At 38.1% G+C, this 13524-nt stretch overlaps 1 protein-coding gene across 19 annotated transcripts in view; it reads left to right on the forward strand.

Annotated features, from left to right (window-relative positions):
• The window catches only part of ANK2 (ankyrin 2), a 469556-nt gene that overhangs the window by 194657 nt on the left and 261375 nt on the right, over positions 1-13524 (forward strand). The window lies entirely within an intron of this gene.

Below are 13524 nucleotides of genomic sequence, written 5' to 3' on the forward strand. Positions count from 1 at the left end.
GGTGCACTGAAAATATCTAGCTATGTTTCACATGCACGTGCAGAGAAAATTGCTAACATTAAAACAGTAATAACCTTTACTATCACTGGAGGAGGCGGGATGAGGGCGTGAAGGGGGACAGGAGTGGGTGGGACCACTACGCCACTCTACATCATGGCAGTGAGTGCTAAGAAGCGAGGTGGGGGAAGGAGGAGAGGAAGATCATATGTGGGATCCATGTCTCGAAAGAGATCTGGGAGGGGGTTTGCTAATGAGGTAGGGCAGCTACACTACGGAAAAGTGTTTTGTTTTTTGTGTGTTTTTTTTATAATACAATAATTTAGAGAAAACTGGGTAATGGCAGACAGCGGCAAATAAGTAGAGGGTTAGAGATCTGTTTGGGGGGGCTCAGTGAGGTTGGGTGGTAAGGGGGTATCCTACACTGCAGAGAATATATAATAAAAAAAACTTTTATTTTTATATTGGCAGACTTTCTGCCAGTACTTGAGATGGGGGTGACCTTTGGGTGGTGGGGGAGGGAAGATAATTGTTTGAGAGGGGTCAGGGAGGGATCAGGGGTGGGATGTGTCAGATGGGAGGTTGATCTCTACATAAAGCTAAAGTGAACCCTACAAGCTACCTAATTAACCCCTTCACTGCTGGGCATAATACAAGTGTGGTGCGCAGCGGCATTTAGCGGCCTTCTAATTACCAAAAAGCAATGCCAAAGTCATATATATCTGCTATTTCTGAACAAAGGGGATCCCAGAGAAGCATTTACAACTATTTGTGCCATAATTACACAAGCTGTTTGTAAATAATTTCAGTGAGAAACCTAAAGTTTAAGAAAAAGATTTTTTTTATTTGATCGCATTTGGCAGGGAAATGGTGGCATGAAATAAACCAAAATAGGCCTAGATAAATACTTTAGGTTGTCTGCTAAAAATATATATATATTCATGTGAAGGGTTATTCAGGGATTCCTGACAGATATCAGTGTTACAATGTAACGCTAATTTTGAAAAAAAAAATGGTTTGGAAATAGCAAAGTGCTACTTGTACTTATTGCCCTATAACTTGCAAAAAAAGCAAAGCACATGTAAACATTGGGTATTTCTAAACTTAGGACAAAATTTAGAAACTAATTAGCATGGATGTTTTTTGGTGGTTGCAGATGTGTAACAGATTTTGGGGGTCAAAGTTAGAAAAAGTGTGTGTTTTTTTTCAATTTGTTTCATCATATTTTATAAAAAACAATTATAGTAAATTATATGATATGATGAAAATAATTGTATCTTTAGAAAGTCCATTTAATGGCGAAAAAAACAGTATATAATATATGTGGGTACAGTAAATGAGTAAGAGGAAAATTACAGCTAAACACAAACATCGCAGAAATGTAAAAACAGCCCTGGTCCTTAACGGTAAGAAAATTGAAAAATGGTCTGGTCACTAAGGGGTTAATGTCTTAATCTGCAGCGATGTCTAAAATCATGCAGTGGGGTAACTCTCATTTGGTATAGTAAAACTGTTTCTCAAAAATGTATATATTTTTTAAAGTAAGCAACCCAAGGTATCGAGCTAGGCCCATTTCATGATACTATTTGGCCGCCAAATACATATAAATAGAAAAATTGTTAACTTTTTCATAAACTTTAGGTTCCTGATTGACATTATTTGCACAAAACTACTGCAGTCATAAAACAAATGGTTGTAAAAGCTTCTCTAAGATCCCCTTTGTTCAGAAATTGCAGACTTTAATGGCTTTGCCATTGGTTTTGGGCAATTAGAAGGTTGGTTATTGCAGCTGCGCACCACACTCCTGAAATACACGGCAGCGAAGAGGTTAATCAGTCAGCTGTAAAGTTAATATTTGCTCTAGTGTATGATTACCCTCCAACCTGACACCTCTTACCCCCCCTGATCCTTACCTGATCCCTCCAAAACAGCTCTCTTAGCTCCTTCACCCCCACAGGACATCACCATCTTTGGTACAGGCAGACAGTCTGCCAGTATGCAGTTTAGTTTTTTTTTTTTTTAACATATATATATATATACATATATATATATATATATATATATATATATATATATATATATATATATATATATATATATATATATATATATAGTATATGATTTCTTTTAGCATGTAGTGTAGGAATCTCTCCTCACCCTTCCCCCCCCTGATCCCCCCCAGCACACTTTCTAGCAACATTGATTGGTATCTTGGTGCAACAGTATGGCACATATAAGTTTTATATAAGATTAAACAGCGTGAAAGTAAGGAGATTTTTTTTGCTAATATGCATGTTAATTGTTCATTTAATACACCAATTAAATCAGTATTAAAGTAAAAATGCAATCCCTCCTATGAGTATTCATGTGAGGTGGCCTTCATTTCTTCAGTGTGGCATAAAGCTGTATGCACACTGCCAACTTGTGATTCTCAATGAGAGCCTCAGCAGGAGACAGATTCACCAGTTATCATCTGGTTAAATGGAAAACAATGGATTTGCAATTCTACCATGGAAGTATTGCTCAGTTTAACTAGTATAGAGATATGTGTAAACCTTCAAACAGATATTCTGCCAACACTTCCTGAGATATCTGAGTTGCGGTATGAGCAGGATTAAAATTATTGTCATTGCTGGATTTGCAGTTTAAATAAAGCCTGATCACATCCATCAGTTATTTAGCAGCACAGAAAACTTCATTCATTGGTGGCTGGTCTAGCCCCAAGGGATTTGCTTTGGATTAATAAGGAACTCTGCCAATAATATGTTACAGTTTATTGAAGGACATTGCACACAGTCCTCATGCCTGTCGCTCTTGATGAAAGACATGGCATGCAGAAGTGGAAAATATCAATGTAGTTTAACAGTCTGTGTAAAAAATCTACTACTACACTCAATGTTAAATATAGGAAAAAGTGTAATTTCTTACTAGCCTGGGAGCAGTAGAAACTTCTAACCTAGATGAATCTGGCCAGCTTTTTTATTTGAAAATTACAGGTCCAAACCTTTTTGTTTTCCTTTAAAAAGAATCAAATCTTTCCATATTTGAATGCACCTTTGATAGTATGCTATTAATTAAACAGTAAGTATAAAATTGCTTTAACACTAGTATGTATATAAATACTGTTTTCATAATTGGTAGCATGCAAAATATCTAAGTATAAGTGTGATTGCCACAGGTAGTGTATATACCTCCTGTAGTTTGGCTCTGTGCAGATCTATTTTGCTTAATACTCTGCCTTTTCTCATGAAGAAATCTCATTCACAGGGCGTCTATGCAAGATTAAGTTGTAACTACATGAGTGTAGCACATCTTGTGGCATCTATATATTCAGGCTGCAGGCATGTGGATAGTGAATCTCAGTATATTACTTCAGTATTATTTGCATGTTGACAATGACATGAAAAGCAAGTCTTTTTAATGGATAATTACTTTATCATATTTTTAATTATTTAAATACTTGTAATACGTGTGCTAAAGTAAGCAATGCAGACACATTATAACATTTTTAATTTAAAGAGTAATAACACAATAAATAAACAAGTAGATATAGAAATAAATTGTAAATTGAAACATACAGATATGCTAGTTATTAACGTTATTTATATAGAGACAACATATTACGCAGCGCTGTAACATTAAAGGGACATGAAACCCAAAATATTTATTTTATGATTCAGATAGAGAATACAATTTTAAACAACATTCCCATTTACTTCTATTATCTAATTTGCTTCATTCTTAAGATATCTTTTGTTGAAAAAAATGTCAATACAATTGGGGAGCCAATCACATGAGGCATCTATGTGCACCCACCAATCAGCAGCTACTGAGCCTATTTAGATATGCTTTACAACAAAGGATATAAATAGATTGAAGCAAATTAGATAATAGTACATTGGAAAGTTGTTTAAAATTGCAGGTTATATCTAAATCATGAAAGAAACAATTTTGGTTTCATGTCCCTTTAAAGGGACATCAAACTGTTGTGCACAGCTACAAAAGAATAGCAAATACTCAATATGTTATTGCATTTCATCTTGTTCCTGCAGCTCTTTTCAAATCAGTTTTCCTGTTTTATTTTATTTTAAAGTATTTTTTTATTGAGGTAAAAGTAGATATTACAATACAGTCATATCGGAAAAGGTACAAACTATTCACATCCTGTAGGGAAAACACATATCTAGCAAGTACAATACATCACATGGAAACATCAACACTCGTCAAGTCGACAGGATATAGTATTCTGGTTACCTCATTTTTTAAGATTATTGGATCGCTATGTCCTCTAATCAAACAGGCCCACTTAGGGGGCCAGAAATCTCAACCAGACATTGAGGACCAAAAAACAAAGCTAAAATCAAAGAGTCTAGTGTCAATGTGAATGAAATAGTGTCAAAGTTGGGAGACCATAGATGCTATTTAAGTATAAAAGTACAATGGTGTACTTGTGTTATGCTTAGTTGATATAATATAGACAACTCGGCACACTGAAAGAGGTGATATGTTGATATGGGTTACTGTTGCTACTACAAACCTGGGTATACACATACATTGAACATTATTAGTTGCACAGTTCACTGCTTTGAGCTAGAAAAATACAACTGTAATGCCTGTGACTCACATAACTCTGTAAATTAGCAGGGAGGTGAGTGTAGTTAGTCATCTTAGATTAGCTAGTACAAGATGAGTAGGATTATGTATCTAGGATTGCAAGCTCAGAAAAAAGAGTAAACTATCTGGAGAAAATACATAGGGTTCAAATTATAATCACTCAAAATCTTCTAGTTTAGATCATCACATCAGCAGCTCTAACACATTTGTCAAACATATAAACAAGCTAACATCAACATTAAAATTATGATAGCAAACAGTCTGCAGACATTAGACACATAAAACAACCCTAACAAATCTATTTATTGTGAAAATCCGGAGAGCCCTTTTTTTCACGCTCATATAGGTGCAGGATACGGTAAGGGCTCTGCGAACAGGGCAGAGACTACCTAACTCTGCCAAAAGGGGTGTGGGGGTAAGGTACTCATCCCTACCCACACAGAATATATAACGAACAAAAGAAGAGAAAAAGGGGAAAAAAAAAAAAAAAAAGAGGAAAAAGAGGGGGGGGAAGGGGGGGGAGGGGAAGAGAGGCGAGGAGGGGGAAAAAGAAGGTGGAAAGAGAAGGTTGGGGAGGGAGGGAGGAGGGAGTAGAGAGGAAAAAGGAAGAGGGGGAGAGGGGATTAGAGAGGGGGTAGGAAGAGAGGGGGAGGGAAGAGGGAAGAAAGGAAAAGAGGCAAGAAGGGGAAGGGGGGTGGAGGGAAGGATGGTAGAGAGGAAGGGAAGGGCAGGGTGGGAAGGGAGGGGGAAACGGTGGGAAGGGAGGGGGGAAAGGGAGTTAGGGGGGAAAAAAGGGGGGACGGAAAGGAAGAGGGGTGCGAAGCCTAAAATGTTAACAAAGTCCCACTTAATAAGCAAACAGTGGATCTCAAGTCGTTTTCAAATGGAAATACTTTCTCACTCATCAGTGCATAATCTCAAAGGAATGAGGGGTTTGTCTTTCTATAGGGCATATATGGAAAAGGAATCTTAACCAGACCTCTAATGGGGCCCTAGGGTTGTTAAATTCGGTGGTAAACTGAGCACAGATCAAAATTATCTAGATTAGTTCTATATTGTTGGTTATATGCTATAAAAGCATCACTCTCTACAGCTCTCAGGGAGCCCCCTTTAACTCTAGACTGACCCCAATTCTCATAAATTTTGCTACTGCAATCTAGATTTTATCATATTCATTATATGTATGAACCTAGTAAAATTCTTGCGTTTGCAATACAATTAAGCATCCATATAATCACATTAGTCAGCTATAACAGCTATGAGATAGATATTTCACAAATGCAAAACAGATGATTTCCTATAATAGAAGGGGTAGCAAAAGGGCAGGACAGGCAAAGAGATAATACCAAATGCTTTGGCATATAATACACACAAAACCTTCTTTAGTGCTACACCAAAGAATACCACAGAGGGGACCCAGACTTCGAGACCCCACATCACAGAAGCCATAGTGAATTTGGAACATTTACGGCATCCCCTGGGTTCTTCCAGAGGATCACTCAACATGGTAATGCAAAAATGTTAACTTGGGCTTTGGACGAACATCAGATACCTCCCTGGTATCTCCATAGTGGACAAACCCAGTAAAAAAAAATAGCAAAGTTACAGTGTAGGTGGGCACCAGGCAACAAGAACAGCTCCAGCACCGTGTACAAGGCAGTGTTCTTAACCCACTCCAACTCTTGTGTCGGTGCTGTCCCCATTTAGTGTCTCAATACTATTCCAAAGAGTCCCAGCACTCTCCTGAGTAATAGGAAGGTTTCCCAGAGCAAGACAGCGAAAGTTCCTGCCGACTCAGTTCCGTTGGGTACGAGCTCTCTGATAACACATGTATCCTTCCCAGCGTCTGTATGTTACAATCCGGCAGGTCAGGGGGCTCCCCATTAACAATACCGGTTGACATTGTCACAGTCTTGAGAGAAACAGGCATCACAAAACCATCTCCTATATGCAACTGCGCAGCGTTAAGCTGTGTACCAGAGACCACCTCTGCTTCCCCAACATTTTCAGTATAATTCTCTTTAGATCTCTCCTTTTCAAGCCTGTCTATTAGGTCATCAAATCTGCGGAGAATCTGTTGCTCATATTCATCGAATAGAGCTTGTATTGTGGTGGGGGTGCTCTTTTCCATACTCAGATTTTTATTGTAGTTAGCTGACCGTGTGATTTTTCAAAATGGCGACCGCTCAGGCCGCCTTTGCATACTCCGAGGGCATGCAGTGCTCAACAAAGTGTTCCAAGACTGACCTATGTGTTACCGCGGGTGCACTTGTGCTTCCAGCACTACTTAGGCTCTGATGCTATAGGCAGGGATGGGTATTGCAAAGCTATTGTCCCTCCGATCTTGGCTATGTATAGTGCTGTGTTATGTCAGAGAAATCCTCTGAGCCTCAGACCCCTGGCCTCTCCACCTGCGTTATGTCATTTAAGCTTACGGGCTCTGTGATATGGCCAGCATGGGGTTTAGGCACCTCAAAGCAGCCAATGTGAAGTTTGCTGCCCTTGGTGGCTCAGACACTGCCGCTCGCGACTCCCGATCTAGGCCGCAGCCGCGGTATTTCCTAAGCTCAGCTCCGGTTCTCTGATGCGGCCCAGCGGAGCTCCAGGTTGTTTTGTAGAATCAGGATCTTTAAGTGCCTTGGGGACATCCAGCAGTCATCCCCAACGATGAGGAGATATTTCCCCAAGATTGTACCAGTTTTCCTGTTTTAATATTTCAAATAAAAGAGAAAGTGCATACATCACCTTGGTGAAAATTAAAAGTCTAAGGTTTATTATAAACAGAGTGCAAACATCAATTCTAATTATGTGTCATACCAACAAAAGTAAGACCTGACACATTTCTTGTGCCACCAGGCACACTTCCTGATGTTGAAGCTCCACCTCTCTATACTGGGTGCCGCCATCTTGGAGCTCAGGTATTCTCACATTTTTTGACAGCAGCAGTGTACACTCACAGATCAGTAATATTCATCACTTTTTTACAGCTGCATCATTTCTTGCAGTTAGTGATGATGATACATCCTGTGAGCTTTACATTTTTACAATTTTTACACAGTTTTACAGTTACACAAATGATATATATTTTTTTTAAACGCTAAACAATAATATATAACAATGCAGCAGCTGCAAAAATGTACAGCTCCTGCTTTGTATAATGCACCTTAACCTAAAGCACTTAATACAATTGTCAAAAAGTTGACAACCTCATTGATATGTTAAACACTGCCTCTGTCACGGCTGTGAGAATACTTGAGCTCCAAGATGGTGGCGCCCAGTGTGGAAAGGTGGAGCTTCCGTATCTGGCACCTTTAAAGGGACACTGAACCTAATTTTTTTTCTTTCGTGATTCATATAGAGCATGCAATTTTAAGCAACTTTCTAATTTATTCCTGTTATCAATTTTTCTTCGTTCTCTTGCTTTCTTTATTTGAAAAAGAAGGCATCTAAGCTTTTTTTTTGTTCAGGACCATGGAAAGCACTTGTTTATTGGTAAGTGAATTTACCCACCAATCAGCAAGAACAACACAGTGTGTTCACCAAAAATGGGCCGGCATCTAAACTTACATTCTTGCATTTCAAATAAAGATACCAAGAGAATGAAAAGAATTTGATAATAGGAGTAAATTAGAAAGTTGCTTAAAATTGCATGCTCTAGTCTGGAGTTCCAGAGGAGGAGGACAGGTGTGAGGTCATGTGAGACACCTGCTCTGACTTACCTACCTGCAAGCTTGCTAGCGGGAATTCTGCGCCTCAACCCTCTGACCTAGGGCGGCTTGCATAGCTCACAATACATCGCTACTGGAACTCATATTAGTGCCCCTACAATGCACTAAAGCTGCATGTAGCAGCAACCATAAGGACACAGCTTGGAATAAAATACCTGTACGGACATTTGCACAATATTACTTATTTTGTCTGGAACCTAAACGTAAAGGGAAAAGGAACAGACTCTTTTTTGCTGAGCGCACATGATTCATCTATCAACCATTTCACATACCTCTTTTAAATGTAAGCTTTAAGAGGAAGGCTATATCGCTCCTGGACGCCGCAGAGCTTATTGCCGACTGAGAGGAAGGGAGGAGAGTGCCTTTGCCTGGGTCTTCCGTGATCCCTGATACAGATTGTACCACGGTCTGGACCATGTCAAGTGGCCCTTAGGTGGAGGTGCCTGCCGGTTAGACTCCACCCAGCTGGATATCGCTCATTGTCAAGAGAGACGCGGCTTCTTTGGCGGAGAGAAGGAGTGACAGCTTCGGTAGCGCAGTCTTCTACTGATCCGGTTGTTCCCCTCCCACCGGTGCTGCGAGAGGGGCACGGATCAACTCTTTTTGTTGCGCTGCTCTTACAACCAGGGAGGCGGCTCTCCTTGCTACACTACCTGCCGGGCCTACTTTCCTGGGCAAGTCACTCCAGGACTCTCGACTCTACCTGTCTGTTCTGCACTCCCCCTCCCACCGGTGCTGCGTGAGGGGGGGCTAGCTCCCATAGGCAAGACTGTCGGCAGTGGGTAAAGTAAAAAAATACTCATCTGATACATATTTGAGCTATGAGCATTTTCTGTTTTCTCTTCATTAATACAGTATTATTTAATATAAATTGTGCTGCATAAATCCAAACCTTTGACATAACTCTGTCACAAATTAATTGAATATTGCTGTAGTCATCACAAAATTTATCTGGATTTTTATTTACTGCTGCTAACACAGAAACGGACTTTAAGTCTGGATCACAAGAAAACGTTGGGTAATAAAAGGAAGAGAGAGGAATAAGAACTATGCTACTTGAACTCTTAAAAAAAACTAATTTCTCCTACCCTCATCATAACACTATGATATGGTCGCATGTATATCTGGCATTCTAGGAATTGGTTTATAGGTTTAACTATATAAAACAACAACCCAGAGCTCTTGGTTGCATTGATAAATTGGTACATGGCTGCTCCTGTATTAGCAACTTAATTAATTCCTGTGCGGTTTTCTATGTTTGATACTATCTTGTCGAAATTAGCATGCAACTAATAGAGATTATTATTGCTAATATCTAGAGTTGTTTACAGATATTTACTTTTTCTAAATACACCTTAAATCAATTCATATTCTGCTGGGAAACACTATACTTGATGTGATTGTGATTTAAGTACACAGTGTATATTTTACCTAGAAGAACACAATCACACAATAAACATTAAGTAGTAGAACCCAAAATCCTTTTTTTTAATTTTACCTATGAGGGGAACTTTAAATACAGAAATTATCCGATATTCTGATATAAAGCTTAGTAACATTAGGCTGAATAATCTGGAAGGAACCTGCTTTAAATGCAGTTAAGTAACTTTCTAAAATATACCCAGACTTCATATAACAGCTACAGTCTTTTTCTATTCAATACATTTTGCACTGAGGAATCCCACTCACTTGCTATAACCTGATACTCATAACTCAGAAAACCCCTGTATTACCCTACTTTGTCTAAACTAAGTATAATAAGTTGACTCTGTTAATACTGGCGCTTAGAAATTGAATTAAAAAAAAAAATTCTTGATAAAAATTGGTTTCTTTTAAGGGTGAATAAAAACTACATAACCTTGTTATAAAGGTTTTCTCGCAGGCTTCTTAGAATATAAGTCAAAGCTGAATTTGGTCTCTCCTTCCTCTGCCTACCCCCATAAAACTCACTTCCCCTATCTAATTAAAGGTATCTCACGATTAAACAAAATTACTTGCACTGCCTCATCTTTCACCTTCTCTTATCACGTTATTCACGTAGGTAAATTCCTATATGGAAACACCTTCATTTAATTAAAGATTTTTTCCTTCTTTTTCACTCCTTTTCACTGCATTAAGTCACTTTTTCACTGATCACAATTCGTATGGTTATAACTATATGGATAAATTTCTACATCCTCACTCTAAAACACCACCTCCCCCTATGGCGGCTAGACAGAGAGATAGGCGAAATAAAAGCATTCTTGATCCTCCTGCTGAAGCACAGCCATCTATCATCAGCACTCAAATATTAGCAGAACCTATGGACACCCAAACATTAGTTTCCAAAATAACTGAAGCCCTTACGCCTAAATTTGAAATCTTGAAAAACGAGATCAAAGTAGATATTGCGCAATTAGCATTAGAAGTTAAGCAATTTGCTAGCAGGCTCACAGAAGTAGAGCAAAGGGTTTCCGATCTTGAAGACGCCATAATAGAGAATAATATCAGGTCTGAAACCTCCTCTAATATTATATCTAAATTACAGAACAAAATCGAGTATCTCGAGAACCGCACACGTAGAAATAATTTAAGAATAATTGGGGTCCCTGAGGAGAAACAGTATGACGACTTATTCAAATTACTCACACTCACAATTCCCCAGCTTCTAAAGATTACTGAAGGGTTCCCCAAAACTTTCATAGAAAGAGTGCATAGAATAGGTACTATTTCCCCTACCAAAAATAACACAAAACCTAGGCCAATTATTGTTAAATTCCTTAACTACCAGGACAAGGTTACATTTATGCAATCATTCTGAAAGCATCAACCTATATTTCTAGGGGATAATAAAATCCTCCTGTTTCAAGATTACGCACTAGAGACAGTCACAAAGAGAAGGGAAATATCCCCAATATGCGTAAAGTTTATTCAAAAGGGAACACGAGCAACCATTCTACATCCAGCTAGACTTAAAATATACTCAGATAATCAGACATATTTTTTTTATTCAGCTGCAGAGGCAGGAAGGTTCTATGCCAAGAAGTTCCCTGCAGACTAAGAAATTGTTTATTTAATATCAGAAATGTAAATGATTTAATGTGTGACAAAATTAAATTTAAGGGAAAGCTCTGGTCACATTGGGTACCAGAGAGCCGAGATGGTACGAGTTCTTTGAAGTACCCTTCCCTTCCCCCCCCCTTTTTTTTTTCTCTTTCTTTTTCTATCCCTTCTTTTTTTTTCTTCTTCTCTCCTCTTCCCTCTCCCTGGCTCTCATAAATCTTGTATAGATAATAGCTATGCTCAATAGACTTAAATTCACATAGAATGTTGGAGGCCTAACATCCCCCATTAAAAGAAAAACAATAATAGCATATCTAAAGAAAATTAATACTTCTCTTGCATTTTTGAAAGAAACCCATTTAAAACCTGAAGAAATTCTCAAACTTAAGTCTTCTTGGGTTGGAGAAGTTCTCTTCTCCACAGGTACCAATAGAAAGGGGGGAGTAGTTATTTGAATAGGTAAAAATGTTAACTATTAAATAATTCAGGTAGATCCTGACTCTGAAGGGAGATTTATAATTGTAAAAATTAAAATTGACAACATTTTATACACACTCTGTAATCTATACGCCCCAAATGACTGATTTGGTGTTTTGGGAAAATCTACAAGCCAAGCTTATGACATGTGTCGAGGGTTATCTTATTATAGGAGAGGATTTCAACATGGCACCTAAATGCCCGCTTGACAGGCTTAGAAAAGATACTGTCCTAAAGAAGACTAAAAGGGACAAACTCGATTCAAAGCTTTTTTCTAGATTATTTACTAACTTGAAAGTTAGGGATGTGTGGAGGTTGCAAAATCCTCATATTCGTAACTATACTTGCCTGTCAAAAGCGCACAAATCGCTTTCAAGGATAGATATATTTTTACTTGATGAAAGGTTATGTAAAATACAAGTCCACCCACAGATATTGTCGATTGCTATATCAGATCATGCCCCTATTTGCTTGGACTTTAGTGCTAGTGACTCAGCAAGAGGTTCCAGACGATTTTCCTTCCCTACTTTCCTTGTGAAAGATCTTAAATTCAAAAACTGGATGGAAACCAAATTTAAAGAATATATCCATTTTAATCACGAATTTGTTTCTCGCCCAATGTTATTTTGAGAAACGGCAAAGGCAGTATTAAGGGGAGAAATCTTAGCCTATTGTGTGAAAAGATCTAGAAAAATCAAGCAAAGAGAGGGGGAGTTAGTACGAGCAGTCTCAAATGCCTACAATTTGCATTTAATTGAAAATTCTTCTCGAAGTTGGGTCATGTATAATATAGCCCTACAAAACAGAGATTCCTTCTTACTTTATAAAACAACTCAAAAAGATACTAGGGTTCAATCTAAACTATATCGGTACGGTAATAAGACGGGGAAATTACTAGCAAACCTCCTAAAAATTGAGAAAGGTTCTCAATTGATAGATTCTATAAATATAGAAGGTCAGATTTTTAAAACCTCGAAGAACTTTTACAAGTATTTCATGAGTATTTAGTGATCTTTATTCTTCACAAACTTCGGTAGTGTTAAATCGAGAGGAATTCTGGAGTAAAATTTCTCCTCCTCCAATAGACTTAGAGGCTTTACAAGATCTATATGTCCCCATAACTGAGATAGAAGTGAAAAAAGCAATCCAAAATCTCCCGCACAATAAAGCACCAGGTCCGATGCATTACCCAATGAATTCTATCAAATATTATATTCTTCTATTACACCATAACTAACCTCATTATTTAACGATATATACATAGAGGGAAAAGAACCTTGAGCTAACTTTACTGCATCTCATACCTCTTTAATACTAAAACCAGGAAAGGATCCAACAAAAAAAGAATCCTACAGACCTATCGCATTGCTTAACACAGACTACAAAATTTTAACATCTATATTAGCACACAGGTTACAAACTTCTTGCCATCTATCATTAACACTGATCAAGTAGGCTTCATACAGAATAGAAACTCAGCTGCTAAATACTGAATGAACTTTTTCTTGTTATTGATTATTTTGAATCTCTAAAGACTCAGGGAATGGCAGTGGGAGAGGGCATCCCTGACAAGGTAGTAATATCTATTGATGCAGAAAAAGCCTTTGACTCAATACACCACGACCATCTTTTGTTTACGTTAGATAAATTTGGTATAAGGAAAAGT

This window comes from Bombina bombina, chromosome 2, assembly GCF_027579735.1.
Source record: "Bombina bombina isolate aBomBom1 chromosome 2, aBomBom1.pri, whole genome shotgun sequence".
Taxonomy (NCBI): domain Eukaryota; kingdom Metazoa; phylum Chordata; class Amphibia; order Anura; family Bombinatoridae; genus Bombina; species Bombina bombina.